General features: G+C 43.7%; 1 pseudogene; it reads right to left on the bottom strand.

The window, feature by feature from the left end:
- Positions 1-13664: 13664 nt before the first annotated feature.
- LOC143999770 (U2 spliceosomal RNA) lies at positions 13665-13830 on the bottom strand (annotated as a pseudogene).
- Between the last annotated feature and the right edge of the window lie 259 nt (positions 13831-14089).

Below are 14089 nucleotides of genomic sequence, written 5' to 3'. Positions count from 1 at the left end.
TCACCCGGCGGGTGTCATTTGTGACTAATAACTGTTAGGGCAGTTAGGGTTAGCCCCCTTTAGTTCTAAGGTACCCCCCTAACCCCCCCAATAAAGGTTTAACCCCGTGATCACCCCCCGTCGCCAGTGTCACTAAGGCTGGGTTCACATTGCAGCAGTTTATGAGAACGGATGTGATTCGCACCGCACTGCAGTGCAAATCACATCCGATCTCTGTGCGATTCGAGTTCAGCCATTCGCCGCACCCGCCGCACCCGCCGCAAATTCGCACGGGACCCTTTTTTTGGCCCGCAGCAGAATCGGATCGCATGGGTGTTCACACCATGCGATCCGAGTTTGCAGATCGCACTGCGATGTGCGAACTGATCTGGGGGTGTCAGTAACATTTCACTGACACTCCCAGCAGTTCGCATAGGGCAGTGTGAACTGCCGCCGGGAGGCATGCGATGCGGGAACCCGCCGCGCATTCGTGGCGTTCCCGCATCGCTCCAGTGTGAACCCAGCCTAATAAGCGATCGTTTTTCTGATCGCTGTATTAGTGTCACAGGTGACGCTAGTTAGGCAGGTAGGTATTTAGGTTCGCTGCAGCTTTTTATAGCGCCAGGGACCCCCATATACTACCGCATAAAGCCCCCTAATTGCCCCCTAGTTAACCCTTTCACCAGTGATCACCATATAACTGTTACAGGTGACGCTGGTTGGTTAGTTATTTTTTTATAGTTTCAGGGCACCCGCCATTTATTACCTAGTCTCACTAGTGTACCCCTAAATTTAGGGGTGTCTACTTTCCAAAATGGGGTCATTTGGGGGGGGGTTTGTGCCATCTTGGCATTTTATGGCCTTCAAAACTGTAACGCCCTTAGAAAGCCTGAAGGCGGTGCTTGGTTTTCGGGGCCCCGTACGCGGCTAGGCTCCCAAAAAGTCCCACATATGTGGTATCCCCGTACTCAGGAGAAGCAGCAGAATTTATTTTGGGGTGTCATTTCACATATGCCCATGGCATGCGTGAGCAATATATCATTTAGTGACAACTTTGTGAAAAAAAAAAAAAAAAGTTTGTAATATTCCCGCAACTTGTGGCAAAATATAAAATATTCCATGGACTCAACATGCCTCTCAGCAAATAGCTTGGGGTGTCTACTTTCTAAAATGGGGTCATTTGTGGGGGTTTTGTGCCATCTTGGCATTTTATGGCCTTCAAAACTGTAATAGGTAGTGAGAAGTGAACTCAAAAATTTCCGCCCTTAGAAAGCCTGAAGGCGGTGCTTGGTTTTCGGGGCCCCGTACGCGGCTAGGCTCCCAAAAAGTCCCACATATGTGGTATCCCCGTACTCAGGAGAAGCAGCAGAATTTATTTTGGGGTGTCATTTCACATATGCCCATGGCATGCATGAGCAATATATCATTTAGTGACAACTTTGTTAAAAAAAAAAAAAAAAAAAAAAAGTTTGTAATTTTCCCGCAACTTGTGGCAAAATATAAAATATTCCATGAACTCAACATGCCTCTCAGCAAATAGCTTGGGGTGTCTACTTTCTAAAATGGGGTCATTTGTGGGGGTTTTGTGCCATCTTGGCATTTTATGGCCTTCAAAACTGTAATAGGTAGTGAGAAGTGAACTCAAAAATTTACGCCCTTAGAAAGCCTGAAGGCGGTGCTTGGTTTTCGGGGCCCCGTACGCGGCTAGGCTCCCAAAAAGTCCCACATATGTGGTATCCCCGTACTCAGGAGAAGCAGCAGAATTTATTTTGGGGTGTCATTTCACATACGCCCATAGCATGTGTGAGCAATATATCATTTAGTGACAACTTTGTGTAAAAAAAAAAAAAAATTTTTTTTTTTGTCATTATTCAATCGCTTGAGGCAAAAAAATAAAATATTCAATGGGCTCAACATGCCTCTTATCAGTTTCCTTAGGGGGTCTACTTTCCAAAATGGGGTCATTTGGGGGGGTTTTGTACTGCCCTGCCATTTTAGCACCTCAAGAAATGAGATAGGCAGTCGTAAACTAAAAGCTGCGTAAATTCCAGAAAACGTACCTTAGTTTGTAGATGTGACAACTTTTGCGCAAACCAATAAATATACAATTATTGACTTTTTTTTTACCAAAGACATGTGGCTGAATACATTTTGGCCTAAATGTATGACTAAAATTGAGTTTATTGGATTTTTCTAATAACAAAAAGTAGAAAATATCATTTTTTTTCAAAATTTGCGGTCTTTTTACGTTTATATCGCAAAAAATAAAAATCGCAGAGGCAATCAAATACCATCAAAAGAAAGCTCTATTTGTGGGAAGAAAAGGACGCAAATTTTGTTTGGGTACAACATTGCATGACCGCGCAATTACCAGTTAAAGCAGCGCAGTGCCAAAGTGTAAAAAGACCTCTGGTCATTTACCAGCAAAATGGTCCGGTCTGAAAGTGGTTAAAGAGCCGCGGACACAGCTCTTTACACAGATCGGGATCGTGCCATGTCCTAGCAACGCGGCACGGCCGCGATCGCTGCGCTGGCCCCCCCGTGGGCCACCATCATATACAAGAGCTGCACCGCCCCGCCGTCATTTGACTGTGGGCGGGCGGTAAGCAGTTAAACATGGGTTACTATCTTTCAAGTTCAGGAGAGGTTGTAAAAATGTTCTGTGTACATTAAGCCTAAATCTAATCTAAGCACCTGTTGAATGCCCTTCTATGTTATACCACAAACATTTTCCTCTTGTATCTCCTTATAAGCAGCACAGGAATCCATGCATCTTTGTTTTCATAATCTGGATAGTCTATTGAGTTTACTTAGCAAAATGCAATAAGCCAAGTTATGTATATCTGTATGCATGTATTAGTTTATTTATCTTTTTCATTTGTGCTTCATGGGTGCCTTTTCCCACAGTGCTTTACACAGAGCTGTCACCGCTGCCCAAAAGAGCTTGCAGCCTTATTGTCTCACACATTTATACATTTGGTTCATTTATGACAGGAGTGGAAGCTGTTTACTTTGTAAAGCGAATATTGGTAAATAAGCTGTGCACATTTTGAATACCCAAAAATGTTCAACATAAGTTTAAGGCTAGGTTCACACTATAGCGATGCGGGAACGCCGCGAATCCGCTGCGTTTTCCCGCATCGCATACCTCCCGCCGGCAGTTCACACTGCCCTATGCGGACGGCTGGGAGTGTCAATGATATGTTAATGACACCCCCAGATCCATCTGCATATCGCAGTGCGATCTGCACACTCGCACAGGAATCGGATCACATGGTGTGAACACCCATGCGATCCGATTCTGCTGCGGACTAAAAAAAGGGTCCTGTGCGAGTTTGCTGCGGGAGCGATGCGAATTCAGCCATACTATCTGTATGGCTGAACTCGCATCGCTACGGAGATCGGATGTGATTTGCACTGCAGTGCGGTGCGAATCACATCCGGATCTCCCCCCCGCAGCAGTGTGAACCCGGCCTAAAGGCTTTTGCTTACACTTGATTAGATATGGTTATGTGACAATATTAGGTCAATGATGTCACAAGCCTTCCTGCCCCTCTGTGTATATGCAGCTCCAGGGAGAGGAATGCGTTTTCTGCGGCTGATTGGGCCGGTGGGGATGAGATCATTTCACAGCTTCCCATGGATTCTGCCGAACTGGATTTGAACAGAGTTTGAACTGAACCTAACTCATGCCTAACTGAAATAAACACTTCACCTTATTTGCAAAGCTCAGCTTAGTAAATCAATCCTACAGTTTAGGGCTATCAGTAGCGAAAATTAGAGAACCTTCAGAAAACTCATCCGGGAGACATACAAACTCAATTTAGAATACATTCTTTGTGGGAATCAAACACACAACCCTGGAGTTACAAATACCTTACACAAATTACTTAAAGTGATACTAAATGCACACTGTTTAGTTTACATTGTCCCTTCCCTTTCTGTATATGGATGGTGGTACTGTAACTATTTTAATAAAAAAAACTAATAAAACATTTAAGTACCTTTTTCCTAATTGATATACAGCTGTCACATGACCCAGATCTTTCCTTGCCTGTCTGCAGGGAAACATATGCAGGAAGCTTCTAGCCCTCTGCAACTGGTCACATGTTAAAAAAAAATCAGCCTTTGAAATACAGAGTAAAAATAAATAAATAAAATCAACAAATAGTTTTTAATTGTCATACAAATATATATTTTAAATCAAAGCTTTATTATTTTTTTGACAATAACATGGTAGGTTGATTTGTGCCAGTTGCAGGCTGTGTCACACCCTTCTGGCCTGAGGTGAAGAGGGTGGTGAAGCCTCTATCAATCTACATGTAATATCATGCCCCTGTTGTGTTTAGCTGGTTAGTGGATATGGAGGAGGAGGGAAGGAGTGGGCTGTCATTTACCACAGTCTATACGCCCACATGTGTGACTATAGTCACATGGGCTGCTCAGATGTGATAGGAAGGAAATGCTCAGCATAAAAACTCAATGAAAACTGAGCATGTGCAGAGCTGCCAAAACTGCTCTGCAAAATTCTTAGCTGAAGGGGGAGATAGAGAGCAGTAGGATCAACCGGTTAGTTTGCAGAATACAGAAAATTAACCCTATAGTGAATGAATGAATATGAACAGCATGTGATATAGCATTTATTGATAGATTTTTTACGTGGGTTTAGTGGCACAAACAGTACCATTCTTTCACTGGCTTGAATTATTTCATCCAAAATTGTGACGAATTATGAAAAAATTAATTCGTAGACTTGCACCATTGTGGCTGCCTTACTAAATAATGTCTCCATCCATCTATAGCAGGGGTCTCCAAACTGTGGCCTGGAGGCCAGATGCTGCCCTTTGCCTGCCTTTATCCGGCCCTTGGGGCACTAATCCTCCCACTGATACAAGACTCTATTTTGCCATCTAACACCAACAATGGAGCATCATTTCACTGACACTAATAATAGGGCACTATTCCTCCTTATGATATCAACAATAGGGCACTATTCCTCTAACCTAATATTAAATGTGGTGATGTTTACTCCTACTGATGCCAGAAAAATTTCCACTCCTGTTGGCCAAGATCTGGCCCTCCTGAAGTCTGAAAGACAGTAAACCGGCCCTTAGTTGTTGAAAGTTTGCAGACCCCTGATCTATAGTAAACACCAGCATTGTAATGTTACCATAAGTGAGAAGTAATGCCAGGTCAACATAATTGTGGGTATTCTGGAAAAAATATGGACATGAAAGATCCTTTTGTAAGAGGGAGGTCTTTGACAGGGGCCATGTCATGTATTGAAGTGAAAAACCATTTTAAAGCCTCATTATCACTGTCTGGTATCTGACCTGTTCCATGAAAGAGTAAAACACTGTTCAACCACACATGTAGCAAAGAGTTATGGCACAGCTGTTGCTTTCAATAAAGTGAACTGACAACTTTTACAAGGGTTAATATAACTGACCTTTTTGCAAAATCGGCCTTTACTTTGAAAAATGAAATATGATCATCATAAGAATTGTCATCTTAGGCTTGGAAAGATCCCAAAGAAAGCAGCTTTTTTGTTTAATTCTGTTTCCTTTGTAGACATGCACATTAAGATAGTCTATCTTCAAGTAGACATCAGTGATTTTGAATTTATATAGTAGATGTTGCTTTACAGCCACGACTGACAACCCTTTCAGGCAGCAGTGTCAATACCTGTATCTAATTGGAATGGTAAAAAAAAGGTGCATAGACTGTGCCAAGGGAAATGGCACTTTGAAAGGGAATTTGCCTCAGAGCTTAGTGAATGAGCTGAAGCTCTGATGACTTCTATCATCGAATCTATCACTGAATCATGTGCAGGCAAAGATGCTGTTTTTTATTATTATTTTTTTCACCACATTCATTAAGCTAAGGGGAAATTGCTTTGCAAAGTGAATATCCTATTTGTCTTTATTAAATCAACCCCAATGTCTCAGATTTCTGTCCTGCATGCAATCTATAGCACAAGTGTTACAAAGAATAAAACAGAATATGTAAAAAGGGATTAAAGCCACCACAATTCAAAACAAGCAACAGATTGCAAAAGATATACAGTGGTGTGAAAAAGTGTTTGCCCCCTTCCTCATTTCCTGCTCCTTTGCATGTTTGTCACACTTAAGTGTTTCGGAACATCAAACCAATTTAAACAATAGTCAAGGACAACACAAGTAAACACAAAATGCAATTTGTAAATGAAGGTGTTTATTATTAAAGGTGAAAAAAAATCCAAACCATCATGGCCCTGTGTGAAAAAGTGATTGCCCCCTAAACCTAATAACTGGTTGGGCCACCCTTAGCAGCAACAACTGCAACCAAGCGTTTGCGATAACGTGCAATGAGGCTTTTACAGCGTCCTGGAGGAATTTTGGCCCACTCATCTTTGCAGAATTGTCCTAATTCAGTTACATTAGAGGGCTTTCAAGCATGAACGGCCTTTTTAAGGTCATACCACAACATCTCAATAGGATTCAGGTCAGGACTTTGGCTAGGCCACTCCAAAGTCTTCATTTTGTTTTTCTTCAGCCATTCGGTGGTGGACTTGCTGGTGTGTTTAGGATCATTGTCCTGCTGCAGAACCCAAGTTCGTTTCAGCTTGAGTACACGAACAGATGGTCGGACATTCTCCTTCAGGATCTCTTGGTAGACAGCAGAATTCATAGTTCCTTTTATCACGGCAAGTCTTCCAGGTCCTGAAGCAGCAAAACAGCCCCAGACCATCACACTACCACCACCATATTTTACTGTTGGTATAATGTTCTTTTTATGAAATGCAGTGTTCCTTTTACGCCAGATATACTTGGACACACACCTTCCAAAGAGTTCCACTTTTGTCTCATCGGTCCACAGAATGTTGTCCCAAAAGTCTTGGGGATCATCAAGATGTGTTGTGGAGAAATTGAGACGAGCTTTGATGTTCTTTTTGCTCAGCGGTGGTTTTCTCCTTGGAACTCTGCCATGCAGGCCATTTTTGCCCAGTCTTTTCCTGATGGTGGAGGCATGAACGCTGACCTTAACTGAGGCAAGTGAGGCCTGCAGTTCCTTGGACGTTGTTGTGGGGTCTTTTGTGACCTCTTGGATGAGTCGTCGCTGTGGTCTTGGGGTAATTTTGGGCGGCTGGCCACTCCTGGGAAGGTTCACCACTGTTCCATGTCTTCGCCATTTGTGGATAATGGCTCTCACTGTGGTTCGCTGGATTCCCAAAGCTTTGGAAATGGCTTTATAACCCTTTCCAGACTGATAGATCTCAATTACTTTCTTTCTCAATTGTTCCTGAATTTCTTTGGGTCTCGGCATGATGTGTAGCTTTTAAGGATCTTCTGGTGGACCTTACTGTGTCAAGCAGCTCCTATTTAAGTGATGCCTTGATTGTGAACAGGTGTGGCAATAATCAGGCCTGGGTGTGGCTAGAGAAATTGAACTCAGGTGTGGACAACCACAGTTATAGTATGTTTTAACAAGGGGGGCAATCCCTTTTTCACACAGGGCCATGATGGTTTGGATTTTTTTTCACCTTTAATAATAAACACCTTCATTTACAAATTGCATTTTGTGTTTACTTGTGTTGTCCTTGACTATTGTTTAAATTGGTTTGATGTTCCGAAACACTTAAGTGTGACAAACATGCAAAGGAACAGGAAATGAGGAAGGGGGCAAACACTTTTTCACACCACTGTATAGCAGAATGACGGCCTGGGCGGTGGTTCAGTTACCCTGATTGGGCATGATATGACGTCCAGCATGATAACATGCTGGCGCGCGCACGCGGGGGGCGTACAGCATGGCGATCTCCGATGGTTGTAAGGAGCCTCTTGGTCACATGATCAGCTGTGACCAATCACAGCTGATCACAGCATGAACCAGGAAGTGCTGGTAAACGGCTTACCTCGGTTTGCGCTGACAGGGATAGCCGATAAAGTTATATATACATATAACTATAGAGTAGTGGCCAAAAATGTGTATAAAATATTGGTGAAATGCTTGAAAAATGCTGGGGTTAAAATGATAGCCTTTTTGATTTCTGGAAAAATCAATTTGCAAGTGAGAAACTGAAAATTTTTATACACAGGATGAGCTCACCCAGGAGGAGGCTGGGGCCAGTGGTATGGAGGAGGATCAGCATACAATTGGGCCATAACGGCAAAGGACTCGACTGAAGCCAGGGTTAGGTCGTGTTGTTCCCGAAGCTGAAAGGCCCAGGCCTGGGGTTCTTCCAGCAACAGAGAAATGAGAAACCCCACTTTCAATCCTCGGTAGAGAATGTGCGAGGCAGTAGGGAAAAGTAAAGTTCACATGCGTATTGAAAAGTCCTGAATTTACTTCGCTCTCCAGAAAAATGTTCGGGCAGCGGTACCCTGGGTTCAGGAAGGTAAAACAGTTCAGCTTGGGTACAGGTCGTGGCTTAAGCAGCAAAGTCTTTGGTTCTTGAATGCTCGGATGTGAGAGCCAGGCTGGGTGCAAGCTGTAGCTGGTTATGGATACAGGCCAAGTCCAGATGCAACCCCTGCACCACATGGGAGAGTGCAGTAATAGTCTCACAGAGGGTTGGTAGCAGAGAGGCCTCCCTTTCAGACTTCATTTCTGGCTGATTGGTACTGTCACGTACCTGAAGGGAGACTGAAATAAAGAGGTCGGCCTCTTTTGTATCTCTAATCCAGGTCCCGCTGTGGGTGAGACAGAAGGAGGCGAAGGACCAGAGGTACACGAGTGCCTATAGATGAAGGCCAGAAGACTTGCATCAGGAAGTCACAGCCGGTCACAGGACTGTAGTTGCAGAATAGGTTGCAGCTGGTCGCGGGACCGTGGTGGCAGACACTCGGATGATAGCGCTGAGCCGAGCAGGGAGCAGAAGCAGGGATGTCAGGAAAGCTGGGTTCGTCAACAGGCGAGCAGCAGGGTACAAGCATATCAGGCTGAAGCAGGTCAGGGAGGAAGCCGGAGTCATCAACAGGCAGGCAGCAGGGTACTTGAGCATAAGGCAGAGACAGGTCAGGTGGGTAGCCAGGATCAGGAGCCAGGGATCAGACAGGCAGAGTCCAGAAGCAAGGTCAACGGGAGCCAGGGTCAGCAATGGTATCAAACAGAACAGCACAGGTTTCAGGGCAGCAGGATACAGCTGAAGACCAATCAGCACAGACTGGTGGCCGGGACCCCTTTAAATAGGCTGCCTGGTGCCAATTGGCACTGAGTGCACGTTCCTGCACGTGCGCCGCCACGCACAAGCGCATATGGGTATCTGCAGTCGCCCGTGGGCGTGCCCATGTACGCTTACAGTTCCCTTACTCGCAATGGAGGTGGCATGCTCCCGACAGCTGATGGAAACATCAGCTGCGGTGCCGACGTCGTTGGACTCCAGGACAGGTAATTGTCCGATTATTAAAAGTCAGCAGCTGCAGGCTTTTAATTTTTGCAGCAGTGGGCGGACCTCCGCTTTGAGGAACAACATATATATAAATATATATATATAAATATAGTTCAAGGGTCAATTTATCATATCTATGTTAATAAATAAAAAAATTGGAACTACTTACTATGTTTTGTGTTTTTTCTAGATGTGGAGAAAGATGAAGACTTAGCAATCCCTCTCATATGTTTTTTATGTAAAAAAAAAAAGGTGCAAAAATTTATATTGCAAATCACTGTGTCTCTTAGCTTTCAAATGGTCCTGCTATGACTGTCTTCTTTTATTAATTGGTGTATCATGGGCAGGGTGCAAAGGGGGTGATTATGTATGCTTTTGGTTCCCCCCAATAATTATGCTAGTGACCCTAACAAATTAGCAGATCAAAGCACCCTTATTTTATTGTGGAATCTCAGATCTCCTGGAGTCCTCTATTTAATGGTGCTGAACAGTCTCCTGCATTTCCATTGCACAGATAGGTCAACCTGTGAATATTATGGAAATGCATAATGCTGCTCCAGGGCAGGCAGCATCCAATGCTGCTCCTACCACTCAGAAGAGGACAGAAGTCTGCAACTAGTCAGACTTGCTTTACCTTCCACCTCCTGTGATACTGCTACTGCTTTATTAAAGGTTTCGTTTTACCCCTAAAAAACGCTACCCTATGTGCCAATATACCATTAATGTACCTTGGTTGCAGAAAAATAAAAGCTTTCTTAGATTTTGAGAACAAGGCCTTGTCTTAGCCCTTGCTATATTTCTTAGACAGCTTCAACAGTTGCTGGTATGTATATTTGGCACAGAGAAACCAGTAAGGCAATGGAAGGAGTTTACCGGCTGACCTCATTAGTACACACCCTTTATCCATCAGCTATTTTTGCACAGCACCCCCAGAATCTCTCCATAAGTGCATTTGCCTGGCTTCCCCAGTGTCTCTCCAGGCAGGCTCAGGCTGCATGGTGTACTTTACTGTTGGTGCTATAGAAATCCTGCATTATAATAATAATAATAATAATAATAATATAATTAACTCCCTGGGGCTACATGCAACCCACCAGACACCCTTGATGTAATATAAGGGCCTGCCTGATTGGATACAGAGTGATTGGATTGATGGTGTGTCCTCCTATTATATAGCTTTGGTAAATCTAAAGGAGATTGTACAAGCAGATTGTATAGTGTATGGCCACATTTATACGCCTAAAATTACCTAGTGCGCTTTCAGTGTCATTCTCATGACTTTTGATGACACTTCGATTACATAATTTCTTGGATTTTCGTACACAAACCATGGCTTGCAGAGCATTTTATATGCTTGTTATGAAAGACCAACATGTGAGTGGATGTTATTTTGTAATAAAACCTTTTTAAATGATATCACGCCATGTATGCTCTATTTCTTATCCTATGAGTATGTCTAACTATTGGGGACGTGGAAGAGGATAAAGACACATCTATAAATTATATATTTCACCACTACAGACCTTTATGTAGCACTTATCCCCGAAGGAGTGGCTGAATTTTGATTCGGACCTGCACTCTGCTAATGAACCCCCCTGAATTGACTCAGTCCCCTTGCCACAGCTGTGGTGCAATACATTACAGTGCAATATCATGTAATGCAATATACCTGTGTTGCATCCTCAGGACTCACTGGCTCCACCTGGTGGAAAAAAAAACAGTACACCACACAACTGGATACTTAACCAGAAATCTTCTTCCTTCGCTAGCTATACATTACTCCTTTGATATTTGTAATCCAAAAGTTGGTGAAGTTAGCTTAAAGTGCTCCAGGTATAACTCCAAGAACTATTTAACAAATGCTTGAGTAGTTAAAGTAGATAGGCCTCAAGCTTGCTTAGTGTCAGTTGCTCTGCTCCTCCGTGGGACAACAGATCCCAGCGAGGTCAGTATGTGAGTCTAACTGCGTGTGAAAGTTAACAACTGTGGGTCTGTGACCTGCTCACCAACTGGATCAGAAGTCTGTGTAGTGGATTTGGTCCAGTGACTGCAGCTTGCTTCTCTGTCAACTGGGCCAGTCGCTCCGATGGACCCGGTCATCTGGTGCTCGGATGAGTGTCTCTGGATCTTCAATCTGGTCACTGTCTTTAGGCACCGTCAGGTCACTTGTGCAAACAAGCTGGGTTGTGATCTGTGATGGCTGTGGGCCTCTTGTAACAGGAGGCTTCAGCACAGATCCTCACAGGCTGGCCATGAGATCCCAAGAGACCTAAAATGGCCCCTCGGGTTCCTTTTATGTCCTACCCAGCATGCACTGCTAGAGAAAGTGTTCATGGGTAGGTCACCAAGCCTCCTGGGTAAAAGGGTCAACCTTCTAAACAAAACAAGTCACTTCATGTAATGCGTTTAATGGTTGAAAACAAAAGTTATCCCAGTGCACTTTCTTTATTTGTCTGCTAGATGGCGCCAAATACTAAGCTATGGCAATGCCCATAGTCTTTATAGTATAGCATGGAGACACACATTAATAGGCAAATATATGTCAGCGCTACATTTACATGGATAGCTGGTGAGTGAGGGCACAAGAGGAAGGGGAACACAGCATTTTTATCACCTTTGTCATATATTTCTGCATGGATTGCACTTTTTAAAGAACTTTTTCTGCACAGATGGCACTTTAAAGGAATCATCACGATATTGAAGACTCACAGCACTATATGAACTTTTATGCCCTGTACACAGGGTCGGAATTTCCGATGGAAAATGTGCGATCGGATCGTGTTGTCGGAAATTCCGATCGTATGTGGAATTTCAGACACACAAAGTTTGAGAGCAGGATCTAAAATTTTCCGACAACAAAATCCGATTGTTTAAATTCTGATCATGTTTAGACAATTTCCACGGACAAAGTGCCACGCATGCTCAGAACAAATTAAGAGACCACAGCTATTGGCTACTGGCCCGTTAATAGTCCCGACATACGTGTTGTACGTCACCTCGTTAAGAACGATCTGATTTTCCGTCAACTTTGTCCGACCGTGTGTATGCAAGACAAGTTTGGCACAAAATCTGTTGGAAAAAATCAGATGGATCTTGTTGTCGGAATGTCTGACCGTGTGTACAGGGCATTATTGTTATGCTTTGTCATTTGTTATAGCAGAAATTGTTGATTTTATGGCAGATATTGTAGACTATTTTTATGATTATATATATTTTACTGAGCGCAGACAGCGCAGGAACTTTCCATATTAATTGTTAAAGGCACACCAAACACAGAAGCAAACACACATTTTGCCGCATAAAAAAATGGTGACAGACGTAGAAATATTCACAGTAAAAAACGTACAACTCACGCCAAACCAAAATGAGCTACTTTGCCACATGTAGCACAGCCTACATGTAGCACAGCCTATTGAAATCAATGGGCTTTCCTTTGTGTGTTACTTGAAAAATGACCCCAAAAAAAATGCGTTCCCACTACTCCAGTTATAAATTGGGCCTAAAAATGAAATCGGCGCGCTTACACAAGAACGATAAGGCTCCATTCACATCTGTGTGTTTTCAAATGCATGACAAACTGCACAGAAAATGCATGCTTTGCCATGTGTTTCAGAAACACTGTGTAGCGCCCACCACATTTAGGTGGGTGCTAAATAGGTTTAGATAAGGTAAGTATTAGGTAAATTTAACCAGGGCCTTACACTTTTAGGTCTGGTTGTTTGTTTTGGGAGAGGGGAGTGACAGAGTAGAGGGGGGTGTGGCCACCTGCACTCTGACCCAGAAAGATTCCCCTTTACCTTCCATTGCAAATGTTCTGGAAGGGAGGTGGACTTGGGACTGGAGTGCAGGCAGCTTGTATGGAGAGCCCTGGACCAATCAATTGCATTGGCAGGGGCAGGACTCACATATAAGTTGGGGGTCACATGCTTCCAGGGAGATGGGGGAGTAATAACAATAATAATAATATACACCATAGGCTTTCTTTCCAACCCTGACTCACAGCCAGACCGACGCAGCCCCCACCCCTACCAGAAAGGCCTGAAGCTCTGAGAGCTTAGGGAGAGCCCCTACTCATAAGCTCAACCACCACTCCCGTCACTCCTGCCTAATTATATCTGGGAAATATTAACCGCTTCCCCTGGTGCTAAAGGGGAGCCAGTGTTCTTTCCCAAAAAACTGCCAGTAAAAGAGACCACACAGATCTAGGCCAGAAGGCCAGGGACCCGACCCTTCAGTCAAGACCCTGTGCAGCACCCATCCTCACCAGGAGCACACTTCCAGGCGGCTCAGTCTCGACCATTGATCGGCCCCCAGTATCGGTTGGGTGGCCTGATTTAGTCCCTGCTGAAACCACCCTTCCCGGTGCAATTACACCATCAGATTTGCATAGCTCTCCCCATTGGGAGTAGCACAGTGCCTACTCTGGCAACTGATAAGAACAGATACTACACTTGACCTTAGCCAAAAGGCTAAGGTGCTTTACCTGCATTAAACTAGCCTCAGAACCTATGTAATTCATATGTGTTTGGGCTTAAAGGAATGAGTTGGCAACTCTACTGGATAAGTTAAGTTCGAGAAAAGCGCATTGGGATGGCTGGGCCAGAAATAATATTGGAAAGTGTTTCTATTTTTTATGAAAAGTTAAATTCTGCCCAAAAAGGTGAACTTATCCTTTAAGCATAAGGTAGGACATTGATGTAAGGGAATCTGAAGACTCTAATATGAGGGGAACTTTGAGGA

The sequence above is a fragment of the Lithobates pipiens genome, unplaced genomic scaffold (genome assembly GCF_037356315.1).
Source record: "Lithobates pipiens isolate NorthernLeopardFrog02 unplaced genomic scaffold, aLitPip1_a1.2 Scaffold_19, whole genome shotgun sequence".
NCBI classification, from domain to species: Eukaryota; Metazoa; Chordata; class Amphibia; order Anura; family Ranidae; genus Lithobates; species Lithobates pipiens.
This window is presented reverse-complemented; position numbering and strand designations above follow the sequence as displayed.